General features: G+C 35.8%; 1 long non-coding RNA gene across 1 annotated transcript in view; it reads right to left on the bottom strand.

Moving 5' to 3' along the window:
- LOC144614052 (uncharacterized) overlaps nucleotides 1–21,264 on the bottom strand; it is a 425,367-nt gene that overhangs the window by 3,117 nt on the left and 400,986 nt on the right. The gene's annotated exons all lie outside the window — the stretch shown is intronic.

Below are 21,264 nucleotides of genomic sequence, written 5' to 3'. Positions count from 1 at the left end.
TTATTATAGTTGAACTAAATGACTAACTCATGAACTCAAGTCTATTTAAGATTAGAAAATATTTTTTAATGTTTATTCTTTATTTTTTGAGAGACAAAGAGAGACAGAGTGTGAGCAGGGGAGGGGCAGAGAGAGAGAGGGAGACACAGAATCTGAAGCAGGCTCCAGGCTCTAAGCTGTCAGCACAGAGCCCGACTCGGGGCTTGAACCCCCGAGAACTGTGAGATCATGACCCGAGACAAAGTCAGACGCTTAACCAACTGGGCCACCCAGGCGCCCCTATTTCAGATATAAATGATCAAGAGTAAAGTCATGATATATTTAGTATTTAGATAAGCCAATAAATGTATTTGTGAAAACTTTTTAACACCAGTTACTGAAAACATGCAACGTTGCACGGAGATTCTTACTTCATTGTATATAGAGAGAAAAAATGTATGTTACTTTATTAACGTGAATTGAATTAATTTTTTTCTGAAGACTTAAATTATTGACATGATTTAGATATATTTTGTACATATAGCTCTTAGCACAATTTTAGCATGTTCATGGGAAGCATTTCCTAAGATGCAATCACCTCAGGTATATTCGTCAGGATGGGCTAGAATATGATGCAACTGCCCTGAAATCTCAATGGCTCACAACAAAATTTTATTTTTCATTCAACGTCTGACACAGTTCACTTTATTCTCCAGAATAGTATTCCAGTGTGCAGTGACTTAGTGGCCTACTTGCTGCTCCTGCTGAGTCATTCCATGCCAACAGGTGGCCACCAGAATAAGTATAGAAAGGGAAGAGAGAGCTGGAGAGTTGCAAGGGATGTTTATATTGTCAAAATCTAGAAGAGGTACACATCATTGTCTTTCAAAATTCGCTTACCAGAACTAGTCCAATGGCCCTGCTCAATTACGAGGGGGTTAAGGAATGTGGGCAGACACGTGGGTGTTCGTGGACATTAAATGTTTTTGCCACAGGAGAGAATAATGAGACTAACCCATCCAAGAAGATTGGATAATGAGACCACTAATGAGACTAGTCTATCCTGTGACGTTACTTGGAAAGGACGTTGGAAAGGAAGATTCTAATAAGCTGTGAAATTTTAATAGAAAGTGAAGAGATACTAGCATTTTACAGGCCAGCCTAGATTTTACCTTAAAAAAAAAAAATAAAGATGACTTTTAAAATATTCTTCAAGGTAAAGGGACACAGCCAACAATAGTCTTGCTAAGCATACTAGTAATGACAAGTATATTATTTATAGTACATTGTTCTGTAGATGCGTAGGTCCGAGTCTTAATTCCACTACTTCTCAGTTGTGATTTCGAATAAGATACTTAACTTCTCTGTAAATCAGCATCTTCATCTATAATTGTAAAAATTACACAGACCTGTCTAATAGCTCTGTGGAGCAATGGTGAGGATTAAAGGAAGTGATATTTGTAGAAACCTTACATTAGTGCCAGGCACATAAAAATAATAAATTAGTGTTTGTCAAATAACTAGAAACATTTGAAAACCACTTTATTGATTTTCTTGGCATATTCTAAGTAGTTTTGAGAAAACATTCTAAAGATTCAGAGAATAAAAAACAGCCTAGAAGATAAGAAAATAAAGTATTAGAAAAATACGTATTAATGGCTGGCTGTCCTATCTCTCCTCTTTTCCTATTCTGCTACCACCAATCCTTTCTTCACTCTGTGTGTGTGTGTGTGTGTGTGTGTGTGTGTGTGTGTGTGTGTGCATGTGTGTGCAAATAGCAGACCTAGCTTAGGCTGAGTTTATTCAGATTAGTCATAAATTGAGAGACTCTAGAAAAGGGAACCATGCATAGATACTGAGATATAAAATGAAATAAAAATAAACAAAATAACAAAATAAGGAAACAGATTAATAATTTGCAACACATTAAGAATTATTAAGGGAGGGATGCCTGGGTGGCTCAGTCGGTTGAGAATCTGACTTTGGCAGGTAATGATCTCACAGCTGGTGAGTTTGAGCCCCGTGTCAGGCTCTGGGCTGACAGCTCAGAGCCTGAAACCTCCTTTCGATTCTGTGTCTCCCTCTCTCTCTCTGCCCTCCCCCTCTCGCATTCTGTCTCTCTCCCTCAAAAATAAATGTTTAAAAAAAAAGAATTATTAAGGGAAACATAGTAGACTCTAAGAAAAATATCTTTCCATTCTCTCGAAAAAATTAAGGTCAAAATACCTGTGGGAAAAAAATCGAAAGAGAGATATAGGTATTTTTAAAAGAAAAGATAAAGCAGAAGAGTAAGTTGAAAACTTAGACAAGTTGAGGAAACAAAATGAACTTGCATATTAAAGCTATTATAGAAGTAGCAATGGGAAAATGCTGAACAGAGTTAGTAACAGCAAAATCTGTAGAAAACCACACTAAACATAAGTAAAACTGAAAGTGATAAAACAGAACAGGATAGCTAGATAATTCAAAGAATATTTAATGCACAATTAGCATTCCCTAAAAAGAGAAAAACTCAAAGGTATCAATTGGAGACAAATACTTAAAATAATTCAAGGCCTGAATCTGTAGTTAGTTCTTTTTAAACATGTACTGTTATGACATCTTGTCTTAATGTTATCATTGTATTCCGAGTAAGGTTTATTTATGTTAATACTCTCTTTATGTCCTTTCTTTTGACATGAATTAAATGGTCTCCTTGTTTAGACTGTAGACATGTGTATTTACCTCAGTTTTGAAGGCCGTGTTTCTAATTGTTCAAGTATTTACTTGAATAAATGTAAATTGTAAACTGATATCTATTTCTAAATTTTCCAATTTTTAGGTGCTAATCTATCCCACTGGGAATAAGAAGAGAATTCGAATAAACTACATAGTGAGAGATGCCTCTACAATACAGAGATTCCTAAGGACTGAAAAGAAAATGATGAACAACAGAACAAAAGCTCATGACAAAAGTAGACAAAAAAAAAGAAAAAGGAGGATGTTAATAAACTAACAGTCCTACAAATGACAGTTACAAATTCTAAACTAAATAAAACAAAAACATAACCCCCTCCCTCCCTCCAAAGAAATCAGGCTGTTTTTAGGAAAAAAATTCTTTGAGGTCATCTGTACTAGTGGCTTGTCCATTAGTGAGTCCTTACCCTGATGACTACCATAGTTTCAGTGGTAGTAGCTCAGGGTGGGTCTGATTCTCCCAATAAATAAACGTGACCTTTCTAGCATCACAACAAAGAACTCCAGGGCAACCAGAGACACCAAATATGAACAAGGAACCCCAGTAAAGAAAGCTCCAGAAAGGGAACACTAATTCTTTGTATAAATTCAATCTCTGGCTAACTCCGGAGCCATGCCAAGATATGCTAAAACTAAAAGTAGCTCCTATGAAGACAAAGCACTCAACTGAGACATTGCCCCCTGCAGGCTTGGTCAAGGCTATAGTCCAAGTGGGATCAAGTTAACTGGTTGCTGAGATTTAAAAAAATAAATACATAAAAAGAAAAAAAATCAACAGATCTCAGAAGAATGTCATTAAATCACAACTATATACAATATTAATATTCACACTATTCATATGAAATGAAAATTACTAAGTTTAAGAAGAGCAGAAGAAAACGTGACCCATTCTCACGAGAAAGGACTGTTAACGAGCACAGCAACCCCATGGTAACTACATACAGGACTGTCAGACAATGACTGAAGAGTAGCTATTAGAATTGGCCTTAGCGAAGTAAAAGAAGATACTAGAGATAAATGAAAATATATAAATCAGCATAAAGAAATACAAACATAAAAAGGATGAAAATGAATTTTTAGAAGTAAAAAAAAAATACGGTATCTGAAGTCAAACACTCACTCATTGGTTTAAGAGCAAAATATAGATAACAGGAGACTCGGTAAACATGAAGAAAGATCAGTAGAAATTATCCAACCAGAAGGAGATGCAAAACCTTTCACAAAATGAATAATAATCCATGAACCTGTGGAATAATATCAGCATCTGACATACAGGTCATCAGCATTCCATAAGGAAAGGAGAATGAGAATGGGGCAGAGAAAAACTTCTTGAAAACCTAATGGCCCCAAACATGCCGAATCTGGTGAAATACATAAATATAAATGTATACATTTACAATTTCAAGAAGCACAGAGAACTCCAAACAGGATAAATTCAGAGAATAATGCATAGGCATATACTAGTAAAAATTTTTTTAAAGAAGAAAGGCAAAGAGGGCTCCTGGAGGGCTCAGTCCATTAAGCATCTGACTCTTGAATTTGGCTCAGGTCATGATCCCACAGGGTGGCGCCTGCCTAAGGATCTCTCTCTCACGCGTGCGCATGCACACGCTCTCTCTCTCTCTCTCTCTCTCTCCCCTCCATGCCCCTCCCCCCCAGCTCACTCTCTCTCTCTCTCATAAAAAAAAATAATAAAACAAATGTTTTTAAAAAGAAAGGCAAAGAATAAATCTTAAGTAGCCAATGAAATGTCTCATATTACATATAGGGCAATGTTTATTTGAATTATAATGAGCTTCTCTTCTGAAATTACAAAGGCCAGAAGACACAAGCAAGATTTTGAAAATGAAGACAGAAAAGATAGTACAGAATTTATAAACAACTTCCCACTTTATTAAAAGAAGAAAGTCAAATGACAAGATTAGGCAGCTTGAATAGACAACCAAGAAATACATACTTAGGGCAAATAAACATATTAAGATATATTCAACATTACTATTTATCAGGGAAATGAACATGAAAATTATAATGAGATACTCCTAACCCATTAAAGTGGCTAAAATTAAAAAGAGTGGCTAACGAGTGTGGCTAAAATGGGGAGAAACTGAAATGATCATATACTACTTTGTAACCCCGTTACTCAAAGATTATAAGGTTTAGAGAAGATCAAATATCAGAAATCTGCTTGTGTCTAATAACCAAAAATGACATATAAATATACACACCAAACTAGCAGAACATATAAGGGAGAAACTTACAGAGATACAATGTTAGAACATTTTAGCTCATTTCTTTAGACCACAAAAGTACAGAAAAATGTTGAGATATATATTTACACACACACACACACACAATATCATATGTAATATAATATATATACAGATAATAGGATATATCTGATATATGCAGATAGCATACCCTGGATGAAGATAATGTAAACGACTTACATAGTTCAAATCTAAGATTGCCTAAACAGAAGTGTAAGCATATGCTACTAGAATTCATTCTACTCTCAATCCAGCTTTCCCATTTCCAGAAATTCCCTACAAGTCATTCTTTACTGTTATTAACATAAATATGCATGCCTTCTCCAGCCCACAACACTCCACTCCTACCTAAACTCTGGAGATTCTGAAAATATCTCCCTCTAGACTTTCTAAAACAGCAGTTTATTAGAAGGGGCATTGTTAATAATTAACCCAGAAATATGATTAGTGAGAAATGACAAATACTAAACTTGCCAATTCTCTATTAATAATTAATCATTTAAAATATCCATTGCTATTACTTCAGAACTTTCTCATACATCTCATTTACATGAGTGAGAAATGGAATTTGGGAAAGAAGTGATTTGGTAATTTTTCTTCCATCATTTTTTATTTGCTTTTTTATTGGGACTGATTATCCAGTGGGGATAGAAATCATTTTCTTCCTCAGCACTCCCACATTAGTCTTCCATACCTATTTTAGCACAGTGGCTAAAATACCAAGCTGTGGAACAAAAGAGACCTCGGTTTCAGTGTGAGATGCATTCTCTTTTAAACTTTCGGACTTGAACAAAGAGCAATTACCTTCTATCTCCCTCATCTGTGAAAGTGAAATCTTACCATGGCCCTTGGAATATATAGGAGAAGCTGAGTAAGTGGTAGTCAATGTTATCATTGACCACCCTAATAGTTAGCAAAAAAAGATTCATCTCAGGTCCCAGTCTGTTTGACACAATTAACATCAACAATCCTAAATACAACAAGGGAAACATTCTATATTCTACCATACACATGCCTATTCCCTCCCAATCTACTACCAGTGCTAACTCTCATGACTCAAAGTGTTTGTTTCCTAATAGCTATTTAAATGCAATTATTCTGTCTTGTTGAGTTTCTGCCATAATGTAAGATTTTAGGTCCAATGCTTTACTGCAATAATACACTGGGATAACCTCCCTAAACAAAGAAGATAAAGCAATAATGAAGGGTTACAACAGAACTGATCTAGGAACTTAAGATCAACCCTGATACCACTGGGTACGTCTGAGACAAACTTTAACGAACATGTCTCTGAAGAAACCTGATACATGTTTAAAATAAATTTATTAGTTTGTTCTCAAAAGTCAGCTTCAAAACATAACAGCAAAAGAAGTATGGTTTTTACCCAAGAAAGAAGTAGAAAGTTCCTGATGAAATGATAACCTGTTAATTTGCACATGTAAATGTTTTCACCAATTCTTATTAAACATGGCCTACTTTTGTCTCTTCCTATTAAAACATCCAAAAACAAAATAATCGGAATTACTGTAAACAGTGTGTTGGGAAATCTGTAAAAACTCTGTGGAGATTATAACAAAAGTTCATCACTGCCCCTAGCATCCCTTTGTGATTCTTTTGAGGTAATATGATTTTGTTGTTGTTTATTTTTTTTATTATTTATTTATTTTTGAGAGAGAGAGAGAGAGACAGAGACAGAGACAGAGAGAAAGAGTGCAAGCAGGGGAGGACCAGAGAGAGGGAGACACTGAATCTGAAGCAGGCTCAAGGCTCTGAAGTATCAGCACAGAGCCCCAACACGGGGCTCAAACTCACGAACCACAAGATCATGACCTGAGTGGAAGTTGAACGCTAACCGACTGAGGCACCCATGTGCCCCGAGGTATTATGTTTTTAAGTATTGCCTTCTTTTAACCAACCCAACAGTGAGACATTTAGTGCAATTCTCTGGATGGATTTTATAGCTTTTCAGAGATTCCTACCTCCTGTTTCTGTTAGAAATACTCTGTTATCTTTGCACAACAATTTTCTGAAGGCCTATCTGGCATATTGTTAGATAAGAAATGCCAAGGTGTAACTGATCTGGCCTTGTAGTCCTCTGGCTGAGCTACAAGATAACTCTCACACAGTTTTGTGAGTTGGTCAATAAATTCTCTGTTGAAAGTTAAGGGCAAGTATGTTGAAGTGTTCTTGAAAATGATTTACCATATTCTGGTTCCTCTTACAATAATTTGGAGAATATGAATCAAAGACACTTCTATGGTTTGTAAAATAACACAGAGTTTTAAATTGAAATTCGAAAGAGTAAGATAAAGCATTCCCTTAGAAAAGAGTGCACAGATAGTGGTAACATCTAATTAACCACTGGGCAGGGCAGCAAAGTATCTTTATTTTTTGAAACTTATTTGGGTATTTCTGAACATCGACCACATGTCACTCTTCCCGGCTCTTGCAGAGATGGTGGAAAATACGAGAGATAAAGCCTCTCCTATCAAGAAGTTTACATTCAATTGATAAATCCCATGGAGTTGGAAATAACTTTCCATTTTAATATACCAATGTCCAGAATTCTGCAGAGGACCTTTTTTTCTTTTGGTGTCGTGTCTGAATAGATGGGAGTGGAAACATTTACAACAATGAAGCTATCATAAAATACTTGTTTCTAAGACTTTTTCAGCATTCAGTCTTGAAACATCCATTTAATCTTTTATCTCCTAAGACAAGAAGGAAAAAAAAGTGTGTTGTTGGTTTTACTTTTGTGGACTATATTAAAGTATTGTGAAGCATTCAGAGTGGGATTCTTTTAAGCTTATTGAGGCTAAATAACAAGTCAGCCATTTAGTATTCAGAGACAAAAAAAAGATGATTGAGGTCATATCAGATTAAACGCCAACAATGAGCAGTTTTCATCTGGTGGGGCATACTTATAAAAGGCAGGGTAGTTTTATCAATATCATTTTTCTACTTCATTGGCTTTTTTAGCCTGGAGACTGCGGAGGGGGATCACAGATCTCTTCACCTTAGTCCACTTCTATCAAGCTGTGAGGAAAATGGCAAGAAACTTTATTAAGCCCTAAAGGGCAACCATGAATAGATCCACTCCCTTTCCCGCCTTACCCTCTAGAACTTCCTAGCAATGCTTGATGTTCATTCAAGAAAAGCATGCACTTTAACAGAAACGTTCCCTCAATTTCCTTCCATTTTATCTCTAGGAATTGTGTAAATACTTCTTTGAATTTAGTGGGAAAGAAGTGGGGTTTGCCTCTAATCAGAGTCAACTAAATAAGGCAATATTTAATAGAGAGGATCATCTAGCTTATATTACCTGGATCCACCATGGGGCCAGATCTGCAGAGAAATTTGATGCTTGGGACACAAAAACATTACAGCAAACTACTTAACTTTCTCAGAGTAGCAGAGTGGAGTGGAAAATCCTCATGTGTGTCCAGCAAAATTCCCCAACCCTTTCTTACTACATACGATTCAGATAGCCTAAGCATCCCTATGGTAATTCAATTTAAAAATATTAGACACTTTTTTTTATGCCAGCTTTATTGAGAAACAATTGACATACATCACTTATAAGTTTAAGGTGTATGGTATGATGCTTTGATTTACATATAGTGTGGAATGATTACCACCATAGGTTCAGCTATCATTTACCTTCACATATACATACAATAAAAATTTTTAAAAAGGAAAAGGGAAAAAAATCCCCTTGTGATGATAACTCATAGGATTTACTCTCTTAACAACTTTTAAGTATCACACAACAGTATTAGCTTTACCCATCATGTCAAATATTTTATCCCTACTTATTTGTACTTATTTGTCTTATAACTGCAAGTTTGCTCCTTTAACCACCTTCCTTGAATCTTCAACTACAAGTCTGATCTTGTTTACCATGAGGTCATGAGGTTTTGTTTGTGCTTCAAACTTTTTTTTTTTTAATGTTTATTTATTTTTGAAAGAAAGGCAGACAGAGCACGAGCAGGGGAGGGCATAGAGACGGGGAGACACAGAATCTGAGGCAGGTTCCAGGCTCTGAGCTGTCAGCACAGAGTCTGATGCGGGGCCCGGACTCATGAACCATGAGACCGTGACCTGAGCCAAAGTCAGGCACTCAACAAACTGAGCCACACAGGTGCCCCTGTTTGTTTGTTCTTTAAAATTCCACATATAAGAGAGATCATTATTGTCATTCTCTAACTTATTTCACTTAGCGTAATGCCTACAAGGTCTAATATATTGCCACAAATGCTAAGATTCTCCCATTTTTATGGCTGAATAATATTCCACTGTCTGTGGTATACTATATATTACACACATATATGTTACATATGTATATATATGTATGGATGTGTGTATATATGTGTGTATATGTATATATATAATAAGTTATTTATCCACTTATCCATCAGCAGACACTTTACTTATTTCTGTCTTCTTGGCTATTATAAATAATGCTCCTGTAAACACGAGGGTACAGATATCTTTTTGAGTTAGTGTTTTCATTCGCTTTAGATCTATTCTTTTTTTGTTTTGTTTTTGTTTTTTTTTGTTGTTGTTGTTTTTTTGGTTTTTTTTGCTTCGGATCTATTCTTAAAAGCGGAATTGCTGGATGGATCGTATGGTAGTTTTACTTTTAATTTTTTTTTGAAGATCTTCCATATTGTTTTCTATAGTGGCTATACCAACTTACGGTCCCCCCAGTAGGTGTACAATGGTTTATTTTTCCCCACATCCTCACCAACATTTGTTATCTCTTGTCTTCTTGATAGTGACCATTCAACAGGTATGAGTTACCTCATTGTGGCTTTAACTTGCATTTTGATTAGTGATGTTCATCATTTTTCATGTACTTGTTGACCTTGCATATATCTTCTTTGGAGAAATGTCTGTTCTGGTCCTTTGCCTATTTTTTTAATTAGTTTTTTTGTTTGTTTGTTTGTTTGTTTTTTGCTGTTGAGTTATATGAGTTCTTGACATATTTTGGATATTAACTCCTATGAGATATATGACTTGCAAATATTTTTCCCCATTCCATAGAAGAGAACCCAGCTTTATTGTTTGGGGACCCAAATCAGTCCAGAGTGTGCACCGAACTCCCTGGTCAAGTCAGGCCACTGATTTACTCATGCATGTTAGAGAAGCCACAGGCTGTGCTCACTGTTCAAGTGCCACCGTATGTAGGGTTGTTGTAGGCACTGTACAGCTTTCCATGTGCTCTGGTTAGGTTCTGTAGTCAAGCTGAATTTACTGATGAGCAGGATTACAAATGATATTCCCTGCCCAAATGCAGCAGGAGAAGCACCTTTAAAGCTGGTAAAGCTCTTTGTCTGTTGTTTTCACTCAAGCCAACCTGTACCCCAAGTTCCCTGACTGAACAGGGCCACTGGCTTTGCTCTGCAAACTATTGGCTCTGTCTGCCCACCTCTTAGCTGTAGGGCTTCTGGACCACACAGCTTCAAGGAGTTGTCACTGGACATTCTAGTCATATGGGTTTGGAAGACACTCTCCACAGTGAGTGAGGCTGTGTCTCAGCTCTCTTGCCTGGGTTAGTAGACCTCTCTGCGTGGTACTGTGCTGGCCTGGGGGAGGGGCAATGTGGTCAAGGAGTAGCCACTTCTCTAATCGTCCTAGTGCAGACTGTTTCCAGACTCTCCCTATGGTATAGGGAGTGCTTCATTTCACTATCAAGGACTCTCACAGTGGTGTCTTGTTTGAACAGTTAGCTCTTCTTGTGTGGGGGAGCAAAATCAGGAACAACCTAGGTTGCCATCTTGTTGATGTCACTGTAGTCTAACACTCTTAATGCTCAGTTTCATCATCTCCTCTTTCATACTGCTCAGTTGAACCTGTCTTAGACAATGAAACACATTTCTCAGATTCTGGTATACTTGTGGTTTTTTTGTTTTCTTTTATGTTTTATTTTTTAAATTTCTTCAAGGCTGCATTGTGTAAAAAAAATATTCATCATTGTCATTTACTTTCATTCATCTCCTTTCATAACCATCCTTTTCCTTTAAAGAATACGTATCAGTGGCTTAGCATAAAAAGAGAAAATCCTTGATGGGGTTGTCTAGGTTTATATCATTAAGTGGAATCTGAAATGAGTTTCTTGAGGTAGTAAAACATTGATCCACCTGCTATAAAAATTCTTCTGTGAGGACAAGTAAGAATCAGAAATCTCAACCGGCCAACTGCAGTGCTGAGCACTAATATTAATAATACATTGATGTTTGCCTAGGAACTCATCAGCTATTACACTTTTTAAAATAGTAATTATATCATTCCCCTACGTAGCCACAATTCCCTGCTCAGTTTTTTTTTTTTTTCCCTAGAATGGCATTAGAAAGAAAGTTCCCCTGGTTTAAAGCTTCTATTTGATATAGTAGTTGACAGCACTTTGGGAGAAACAAGGCATCTTTAAAGTTTCAGTATCTTCTCAGTCTTTCTTGGCTTCCCCTGCCCCTTGGCTACTAAAAATATGAAAGGCACTCAGCAAAATCAACTTGCAATTTCAAAGAATTTGGCTGTTTTCAAGCCTACTTTGTTCAAAATGAATTTAAATATCGTTCATCATTTGAAGAACTGAAATTCATACATTACAAATAACCTGAGGGCAGCCCCAGAGTTTCTGGAGTGCTGGGAGAATGGGGCAGCCAGGTGTGCAGGGAAGCTAGATGTAGTGCTTTGCCGAGGGCTGGGCCACTCTTAATTCAAAGCGTTCTGCAAGTGAGCAAAACTCAAAGCCACCAAATCAGCTTTCCGCTTCACACCACATTAAATATATTTTGTTTTCAATCTCTTGGTAATTATAAGGCAACACACACTTCTGAAATACGTGGTGCATTTATCAATTCTTCAACCACAGAAAGAAAATTCTATGTTGTGTACAGTATATCCAAGGCAGGAGAGATTAGAATGAAAATCAACAAAATTCATTGGCTCCTGCAATAATGTAAAGGAGAACCAACACCAAGGGAATGGAGAGGAGTCCAAGTCCTACGTCATGGCATTCTGTCCTTAGACTTGCCTAATATAAAATGTGCCTATCATGGGAACTAGAGATTTTTTATGTTATGAGTCTGAGATGAAGCTTGGGAACCTGTTTAATGAATACTCCAGATAATTTTTATCCCCAGGAGAATTTGAGGGAATGCTAAGGTAGAGGGTATGTAATTAGGGTTGCCTATGAGGAAACTCAGATAGGGCCTTTGCTAAGGAGCTACAGGGGTATGCCGAGGGGCACCCAGATAGGAAGAAACCTCCTTCTGATAACATATTGCATGATCTAAGCATCATTAAGAGATCAAGTGAGTTGGATATGGATGGATTTATTCAGTTGCTTGCAAAATTGGATGATTACAGTAGAAAAGGTAGCAAAGAAACAAGCAGACACATACGTCTTGAGATACAACAATGAGTTAAAGCATAGCACAGGATGGCCCGTCTTTTGGCATCATTTCTTTCTCATGTTAAGACCATATATGATATTTTCTTAACGATGTAGGCAACTACAACAAGAGGGATACAATTTCTGTGTTACTAAAACAAATGATCATTTAATAGTAATTTAAAATATATCACTTTTTTATGTTAATTAATCTCCATTTTGATGATAGGGTTATAAATACAGAACACAAACATTTATATTTCCTATAAAAACTGTTAGTAAGGCCCCCAATTTAAAATTTATATTTCTAGAGGGTTCTCTCCCATCCTGGAAAAGTTTCACATTTAAAAGTAAATAAATCTGTGTGATACAGATATTTGCTTTTTTTCCCCCTTGTCTCTTTTTTTTAATGTTTGGGTTTTTTTGGTTTGCTTGTTTGTTTATTTATTTATTTATTGAGAGACAGACAGACAGAGTGAAGCTGGGGAGGCACAGAGAGAGAGGGAGACAGAATCCAAAGCAGGCTCCAGGCTCTGAGCTGTCAGAACAGAGCCCGACATGGGGCTCGAACCCACAAACCGTGGGATCATGACCAGAGCCGAAGTCGATGCTTAACTGACTGAGCCACCCAGGTGCCCCTTACCCCCCTTGTCTTAGAGGCCTATTTCGTCTGATTTGGCAGGATATGTAAAAACTTGGATCTTGTCACATTTTTGAGCTGTCTGTTTAGGAAAGGCTTCTTTGGGCCCATGCTGTCCCATTGTATTTGGAATGCTAGCCTATCTTACTACTTTATTTTCTTGATGATGCTGAAAATTCCTTTATCTCTGGGAGGAAGTGCGCTTGATAGGTTGATGTTGAAGCCTCAAAGCTACCAGCACTGACAGGAACAGGTTTTGGGAAAGGCTCTGTATCTTTTCATTTTCTCCGGGGCTATCACTCCAGTCTCTATTAATACCAAATAAATTTATTTAATTTAGTGTAGCACATTAAAGAAAAAACAAATCAAATGAAGAAAAAGACACTGTTTTCTGCTTTAGATAAAGACAATTTTCAGGATTCAATGTTTAAATTCAGAGTTTCATTCTTCACAAGGGAATATTCTTTGGGACATCATGGGTGGACCTTTCTGGGTCTAACCTCAGGCCCCTGTACTCAGCTGCTTCCGTTGCAGGAGAGCCCTTCTTCACAGGACCCCTCATTCTTAAAACCTCACTTCTTTGATTGAGGTCTCTTATTCTCTGAATCACTCCTGTTTCTTATATATGTTTCCCCAATTTGTTGGTTTCATTTTTGTTTTTTATTAAATCAAAGGGATTCCTATACATTACGTTTAAGGGAAGATATTAGTTCTCAAGAACTATGTAGTGTCTACCCAATTGAAGATATATGTATATATCTTGGACATCTTTTGCATTTGGAAACAATCCATTATGCTTAAGATTATTGTTTAATTGCTTAAGTGATCTCCATTGCAGTCTGCCCGACTAAAAATGGAGCCATTCTATTTCCTTGCTCAACTCTATTCCATCATGCAATTCTACTTTATAATTTTTATAAGGAGTCTTTAAAATCTCCATTTCAGGAAATGCTTGATTAAAGACAAAAATTACTTTAAAATACACCATTATTACATAAACCACTATCCTTATGGGGTGCCTGGGTGGCTCAGTCGGTTGAACGTCCGACTCTTGGTTTTGGCTCAGGTCATGACCTCATGGTTCGTATGAGCCCCGTGTCAGACTCTGCGCAAGCAGTGTGGACCCTGCTTGGGATTCTCTTTCTCTCCCTCACTTTCTGCTCCTTCAATGCTGGTGCTGTCTCTGTTTCTCTCAAAATATATAAATATTTTTTTTTAAATGGAGGAAGAGGGGCACCTAGGTGGCTCAGTCGGTTGAGCATCCAACTTCGGTTCAGGTCATGGTCTCATGGTTCATGGGTTTGAGCCCCGCGTCGGGTTCTGTGCTGACAGCTCAGAGCCTGGAGCCTGTTTCAGGTTCTGTGTCTCCCTCTCTCTGCCCCTCCCTTACTCACGCTCTGTCTCTCTCTGTCTCAAAAACAAATAAACATTTAAAAAAATTTTAAAAATGGAGGAGGAGATGGTAGATATGCAGATAAACACGAAGTTTTATTTTTCACCATTTTCACCTCCAATTTTGGATCCCCCTTCATTCCTGGGGTTTAAACAATGATATTGACTTTCTGATTATCTTTCCGTACTTTTAAATAGATGTTTATGTTGTTCACTGGCCATAGATTAAAGTGGGTTCATTAATTTATTACTGAGTTGGTCATAGCTTTGTAACAAATATAACTGTTCAAATTTTGTCACTTTCAGAGGATTCATTCATATAGAGCTACGTCTGAAAACAATGTATCATTGGAGGAAAGACAAATGATTTATCCATTGGATACCCCCACTGATCCTCATCCTGCAATGATCCAATGCCTCTGCACATCTAGACTATGTGACACTGGTCCTCTAGGACCACTGAGGTATGTAGAGTCTCTCTTTGCAAATCAAGTTCAGTTAGCATTCAGGAATCCAAGTAGGGGCTTGGAGGCATTGGTTTTACACATCACGTATAACCCTTGTTCTTTAATGATGGTGTGTAACCTTGATTACATGAAATAAAATTTATTAAATTTGACAGGACAGGTTTGGCCTTAGTCTCACAGTCAATTGGTTGAATGCTAGCAGTAGCCTTATTGAACCAATGCACACAACTACATTACCATGAAAATAGGGTACTTCAATAAAAGTATTTGGTTCTGAATTGTAAGAGTTGAAAATTGTTAAAAATGTTTCATTTCAGTTTTTAAAAATAGAACTTTTTAAATTAAGTAATTTAAGAGGAAAAGGAAAGGGCTTACTCATATGCCCATCAGAAAAGAGATCATTAAAAATATTACCAATAATTTGAAGATGACAACCATAATAAAGTTTTCTTCTTCAGTATATTTCATCTTGAGTAAGTAATTCCTGTTCCTCTGGATCTTAAATAAAGCAATTTGCTTTCATAAAGTATATCTGCTTCTAATCTAAAACAAGTTCTGGAAGTTCTGATCTAGATACCTGATGTTATCTCAAAGCTGTTGAACCAATGTCTGCTCAGATCCCTACACCAATGCCTCTCTCTCTCTCTCTCTCTCTCTCTCTCTCTGTTTAATGAACCATGATTTATTTTTCACTTTTTTCTTTTGTTTTTTTAGTGTGATAAATAAAACAAATAACGCGAAATCTATGATAAAAAATATTTTAAGTGACCCGTACATTACTGTTAACTATAATTATAGTGTTGTACTGATCTCTAGAACTTATCCATCTTGTAACTGAAACTTTCTATCCATTAAATAGTGATTCTTCATTTCTTCCTCGCCCCATTCCCTGGCAACCACCATTCTACTTCCTGCTTCTATGGGTTTGGCTTCATTAGATATCTCAGATAAGTAGAACCATGTAGCATTTTTCCTTCTGTGATTGACTTATTTCACACAGCATAATGTCTTATCTATGCTGCTACATATGATAGGAGGTCTTTTTTTTTTTTTTTTAATTAGGATAGTATTCCATTGTATATGTATACCACATTTTCTTTACCCACTCATTTGTCAATGGACATTTAAAATAAAACCACCATATGACCCAAAAATTCACGTCTGAGTATTATCCAAAAGTACTGAAATCAGGATATCAAAAAGGTGATTCTCTGCAACATGAATGTCTAGAATTACCTAGTAGAGTAATTTACATAAGAATCTGGGACTGATCTTTATTGAAGGTCAGTTTCTGCTTCATAACTTACAAAGAACTTTTAGGCAAACACAGTAAATATGAGAAAAAAAGTATGAACTATTTTGTTGGTAAAACGGAATGTGGTTGTGGTTACCTTATAATAACTAATAACGGGGACAATTCGAATGGAGAACAATTACTTACTGGGGTACAATAAATAGTATTTTTTAAATACTTGATTAATTTTTCCTCCTTTGAAGATAAACAAATCTTTTGGAAAGTGAGGGCATAGACATTTTCCAGAGTTGTTCTATAATGTGCACACCTTTAAAATATATCTACTATTAGGGGCATCTGGGTGGCTCAGTCGGTTAAGCATCGGACTTCAGCTCATGTCATGATCTCACAGTTCATGAGTTCAAGCCCCATGTTGGGTTCTGTGCGGACAGCTCAGAGCCTGGAGCCTGCTCTGATTCCATGTCTCCCTCTCTCTCTCTCTCTGCCCCTCCCCCACTTATATTCTGTCTCTCTCAAAAAATAAACATTACAAGAAATTAAAATGTATTTATATTAATAACACTTTGCCTAACCGGAAAGAGATGTCACCTACTATAAATTATCCTATTCCTAGATTGCTTATGAATTTAAATGTGAGAAATACTGTGAGGTGATCATTGCTAGTGTGTGAAAATAGACATTTCTCTGCTGATCCTCACAATATTGCGCTGGCTATGAGAGATTCCATTACAGAGAATAACATACACCAGCAGTTATGTTAGAATGCAATTCTTGTATCTCTTCAGCAGTGGATAAAAAATATATATATCTAAAGAGGTTTAAGTGAATTCATTTCATTTTATTTATTAATTTGAAATCCTATCTTTTCCTCATATTATTTCATAATAAGGAGCATGACAGATGAAAGTGTTACATATGATTCCATTATTCTCTATAGTAAACATCTCATCAGATGGTCTACCTGGCATCTCAATCCCCTAAAACCTCCTTCCTTTCCCACCATTCACGTTGCCATGATGAAAAAGGACATATTCTTGATATAGCTACAGCCAGCTATATTTGATTGGTTCCAGTTTTTGATTTCGGTGTTTGCTGAGGCCATGAAGGTTTTCTATCGATGGTCACACAGCCATTAAGTAGAAGAACCAGCTCTAAAGCACCAGTGTTCTCATTCCTTTTTTAACTATCCTGTCAGGTAAACTCCGAGAAGGTGGAGATGTTTGGCTTGCCTATTCGAACATTCTATACCCAGTTAATGGAACACCAATGATGTCCAATAAATAGTATTTTAATAAACGGAAACCTGTAACATATTCTATTCATATTACTAACCAAAATTAAGCTTATCCATCTAGTCAAGGAGTTGGGAGTAGCAATACAAGCTATGCAATAGATACGTGGCGATTTTCTTTGCGTAAAGATTCAAAACCATCCAGTTTAACCCATTGTACTCATAATTAGTAGGCATATTTTGGACAAAAGAGATAACTGTATGCATGCTTATTCCACATGTAAAGTAGTTTTGGTGTACTTTCTAAACCCTATTTTAATGTAATAATCTCTAAGAATGAGGACATGTAAATAAATACTTGTTCTGACATTTAATGGATGATGAACAAATGTCATCTTATTGCTACTTGCACATATATACTTTATAAGAACATGGACTTCTTAATCCAGTTTGGCATTTCTTACTACTGTTTCCTAATCTAATATGCTTTTATTGCATGAGTGTTGATGAGTCAATTACTGGTCTTTGTAATTATAAACTATCACAAAATAGAAAGAATAGCATAAAAGCATGCATAATTTCTATATTTTACTTCTATATGAACATGACTACTATATTTTTATCACAATTTAGGTAAACTGTACCATGCACTAATTTCAAATGAGTACTAATAATGTCTCTAAAAATGAAAAGACAAGAATGGCAGAGGCAAAAGTGATTGCCAACCAACACATGTGAAAACCTGAAAAAAAGAAAGCCTCTCCCTATTTCGTTGTCTTTATTGAAAGAAAAATGTTGAGATTTCTCCCAAAAAGAACAGTAATATGGAGAAAGTAAAAGAGATCCAAGAAAGACACTAGACCTGTCTACTAGAAGAGGCTATGAATAGCCTGAAAGAGTTACAGAAGCCGAGAGGTCCTGCCCAACAGCAGGTGACACTATCCAGGATATGCGAGAGCAAGTGAAATTCTCAACAACAAAAATGGATGGCTCAAGAGTAAGTGAAGCAGCTGAAAGGCATCCAGAAAATCCATCATCAGGAAATTCTGATTCCATTCTAATGACCATAGTTCAGAAGCAGGACTCAAGTCGCTCAGTGTCACTGAACAAGAATGAGGCCGTGTTTTAGTACCAGATATAGGATACCAAGATTAGAATCCATTAAGGAAAACTGGAGAGTGAAGTGTTGGTAAAAATGAAGCAAAATCCCACTGAGAAGAGATAGGGTACAAAGTTGAAAAAAAAAAAAAAAGGGGTGGGGTGCGGGGAGGGTGATGCTGCAAAGAGGCAGTCTGAAACTCTTTAAACTTTTCTACTTCTGGTCAGGATGGCTCCTACATAGGTATCAAATGGTCACAATATGAGAGGTACAGAAAGAACATCAGCTATGGATCCAGGATCAGTATCTTACCAATTTTCCTCAAATAGACAAGTTAGTGGTGGGTGGTAAGGCAGTCAAGACAAAAATGAAGTAATTTAGCACACATATTTATTGTTAAGCATGTGAATTTTAATTTTGACTCTGTCCCTCCTTAACTGTTTACTCTTAAATCACTTAACTTGAATATGAAATAGACATACTTCATTTATAAAATAAGGATAATAAGACTATCATAACTTTGAAGATGAAGCTGAGTTATATAATGTATATAAATAACCCTTTACCACAGTATAAACAAGCAGTTGCCTATAACTAGCCGCATTAGCATATGTGTACTTACTGAAAGGTAATAACCATTTAGGCCTACACAAAAATTCATAAAAATTATAAACTAAATAGTAGACTTCACCAGACTCTAAAGTTAGCTAAGAACCTGCTACAGAATTATGAATTGGAAAAATTAAATGTGAATCTTTTTAGGAGATGTAAACTAAGTTGAAGTTTTGTGGGTTTTTTTGTTTTTTTTTGTTTTGTTTTGTTTTTTTATGTATTTTGTTCCTGCCATAACCTATATACGTGTTAACTGTTACAGCAAATACATTCTTCATCCCTGGTAATAGAAGGCTTTAAATTTCAGGCATACAATTTTTAAAAGTAAATGTCTGTCTCAAGACAATACATTATAAAGGTTATTTTTTTTCATGATTACTCATTACAATTGGCTTTTTGAACATTTGGTAAACTTTTCTCTATGGTTAGTGGTTTTTCTGTATCTTTCAGGTGTTTCTAAGTCAAGATAATAATAAAGAGTGGTTCCGCAATGCCCATATAAATTTAGGTTAATAGCATCATGGAGACGATGTGAATATAAGATCCATCTTCAAACTGAATATGACCTTGCAATTCTCATATCTGTACTATGGCAGGGTCTCTGTGGCAGGTTAGCCAGGTTCTGCCACAACTTGCTGCAAACTACCTACACTTTCACAAGTAATACTTCCTAAAATTGAATCTTTAGGTAAGGAAAAAAAGCAGAGGATATGGACTCTTTTTCTTTGAAATAAATGTTTTAAAATTTCAGCTGGCTTCCATAATTCATCTTATTATGAGTGCTTTGTATTAAAAATATCATTCTTAGAAAACTTATCTAATCATTTAAACTGGTAACAATAATGCACTTTTATGAGGGGTATATTTCTAATTATGCTTTTGTCTCTCAATAGGTACTAGTTTGTTTAGACTATTCAGGGAAATTTCTAGGGCTCAGTATTCTATTTTGACAAAACCAATAATAAAATGTTCAATGGATTCATGACTAAAGATTACTGTACATAATTTAGTAAAATGCTTGAAATAAAAACAATTTAACACTGAAATTCAGAGAGAGCTAAGATAAGCAACTTCCATCAAAAAGAGAAGGAAAAAGTAAGATTTCTAATTTACAGGGAAAATTCAAGCATCAAATATAAACATCATCTCAAACTTGCACCTTATACCTACATGCTTCCATATCAAGTAGATATTTTAATGAGCATGTATAAGTATGTTGGTGATTCTCATTTATAAAAGCTAATCAGAAACTGACGTGTTATATTAAGTTTTTGTGTTTCTCTTTATAGCAGATCAGCTTTCGAGACAAAAATTTCACTAGCTAGACATTCAAATATAACCATTAGGAAAATATAATATTTCTAGGAAACTATTATAATTTTAACTACAAAGATTAATTTCATACATATATACATATCCAATATTATAACGTTATAATAAAATAGTTACTTGGGGTGATTAGTGTTTATTATTTAAGATAAACAAAATTAAATCGGCAATTACAGAGGTAAATGGTAAACATTTTCCCACAATTCCTCTAATTTGTCAAAATATAATTTTCTAAAATTCTACCTGAAAAAAATATGTTAATACAGAATAATAAAATAACAAATATTAAGTGTGTTAATATCTCTGAACATATCTCTGAGCTTTACCTACCTTAAATCACTTCATCCTTAAAACATACTTATTATATATATATCCGTAAATACATATATATATATCCACATATATAGAGAGAGATATATATATGGATCCATATATATGGGTATATATAAAATTATATATCAAATCATTATGTTGTAATGAAACTTGAAACTATCGCAAGGATAGAGGTCAGTTATACCTCAAAAAAACTTATTGTGAGGTTGACTTATACTCATTTTACAAATGAAAGAAACCTAAGTTTGAATTGGAAATGCTACATGATCAGAGTCATAGTCAGTAGAAATGTTGGTATTATTATACCAATTATGTATGCCATAAATTACATACAAACTGAAAACAGGAACATATCATATCTATAACTTGCAAATGCACGCAGGTATACATGGATGAAGCGTGTGTGTCAGGACAAGGGTGGTGAGGCTAATAAAGTGCCTAGGGGACAAAATTTAAATTTAATTTCTCTGAGAATTCTGGAAATGTGAGACAGTACTTGAATGATCTGTGTGTGTGTGTGTGCGCGCG

The sequence above is a fragment of the Panthera onca genome, chromosome D4, assembly GCF_046562875.1.
Source record: "Panthera onca isolate mPanOnc1 chromosome D4, mPanOnc1 haplotype 2, whole genome shotgun sequence".
Lineage (NCBI taxonomy): Eukaryota > Metazoa > Chordata > Mammalia > Carnivora > Felidae > Panthera > Panthera onca.
This window is presented reverse-complemented; position numbering and strand designations above follow the sequence as displayed.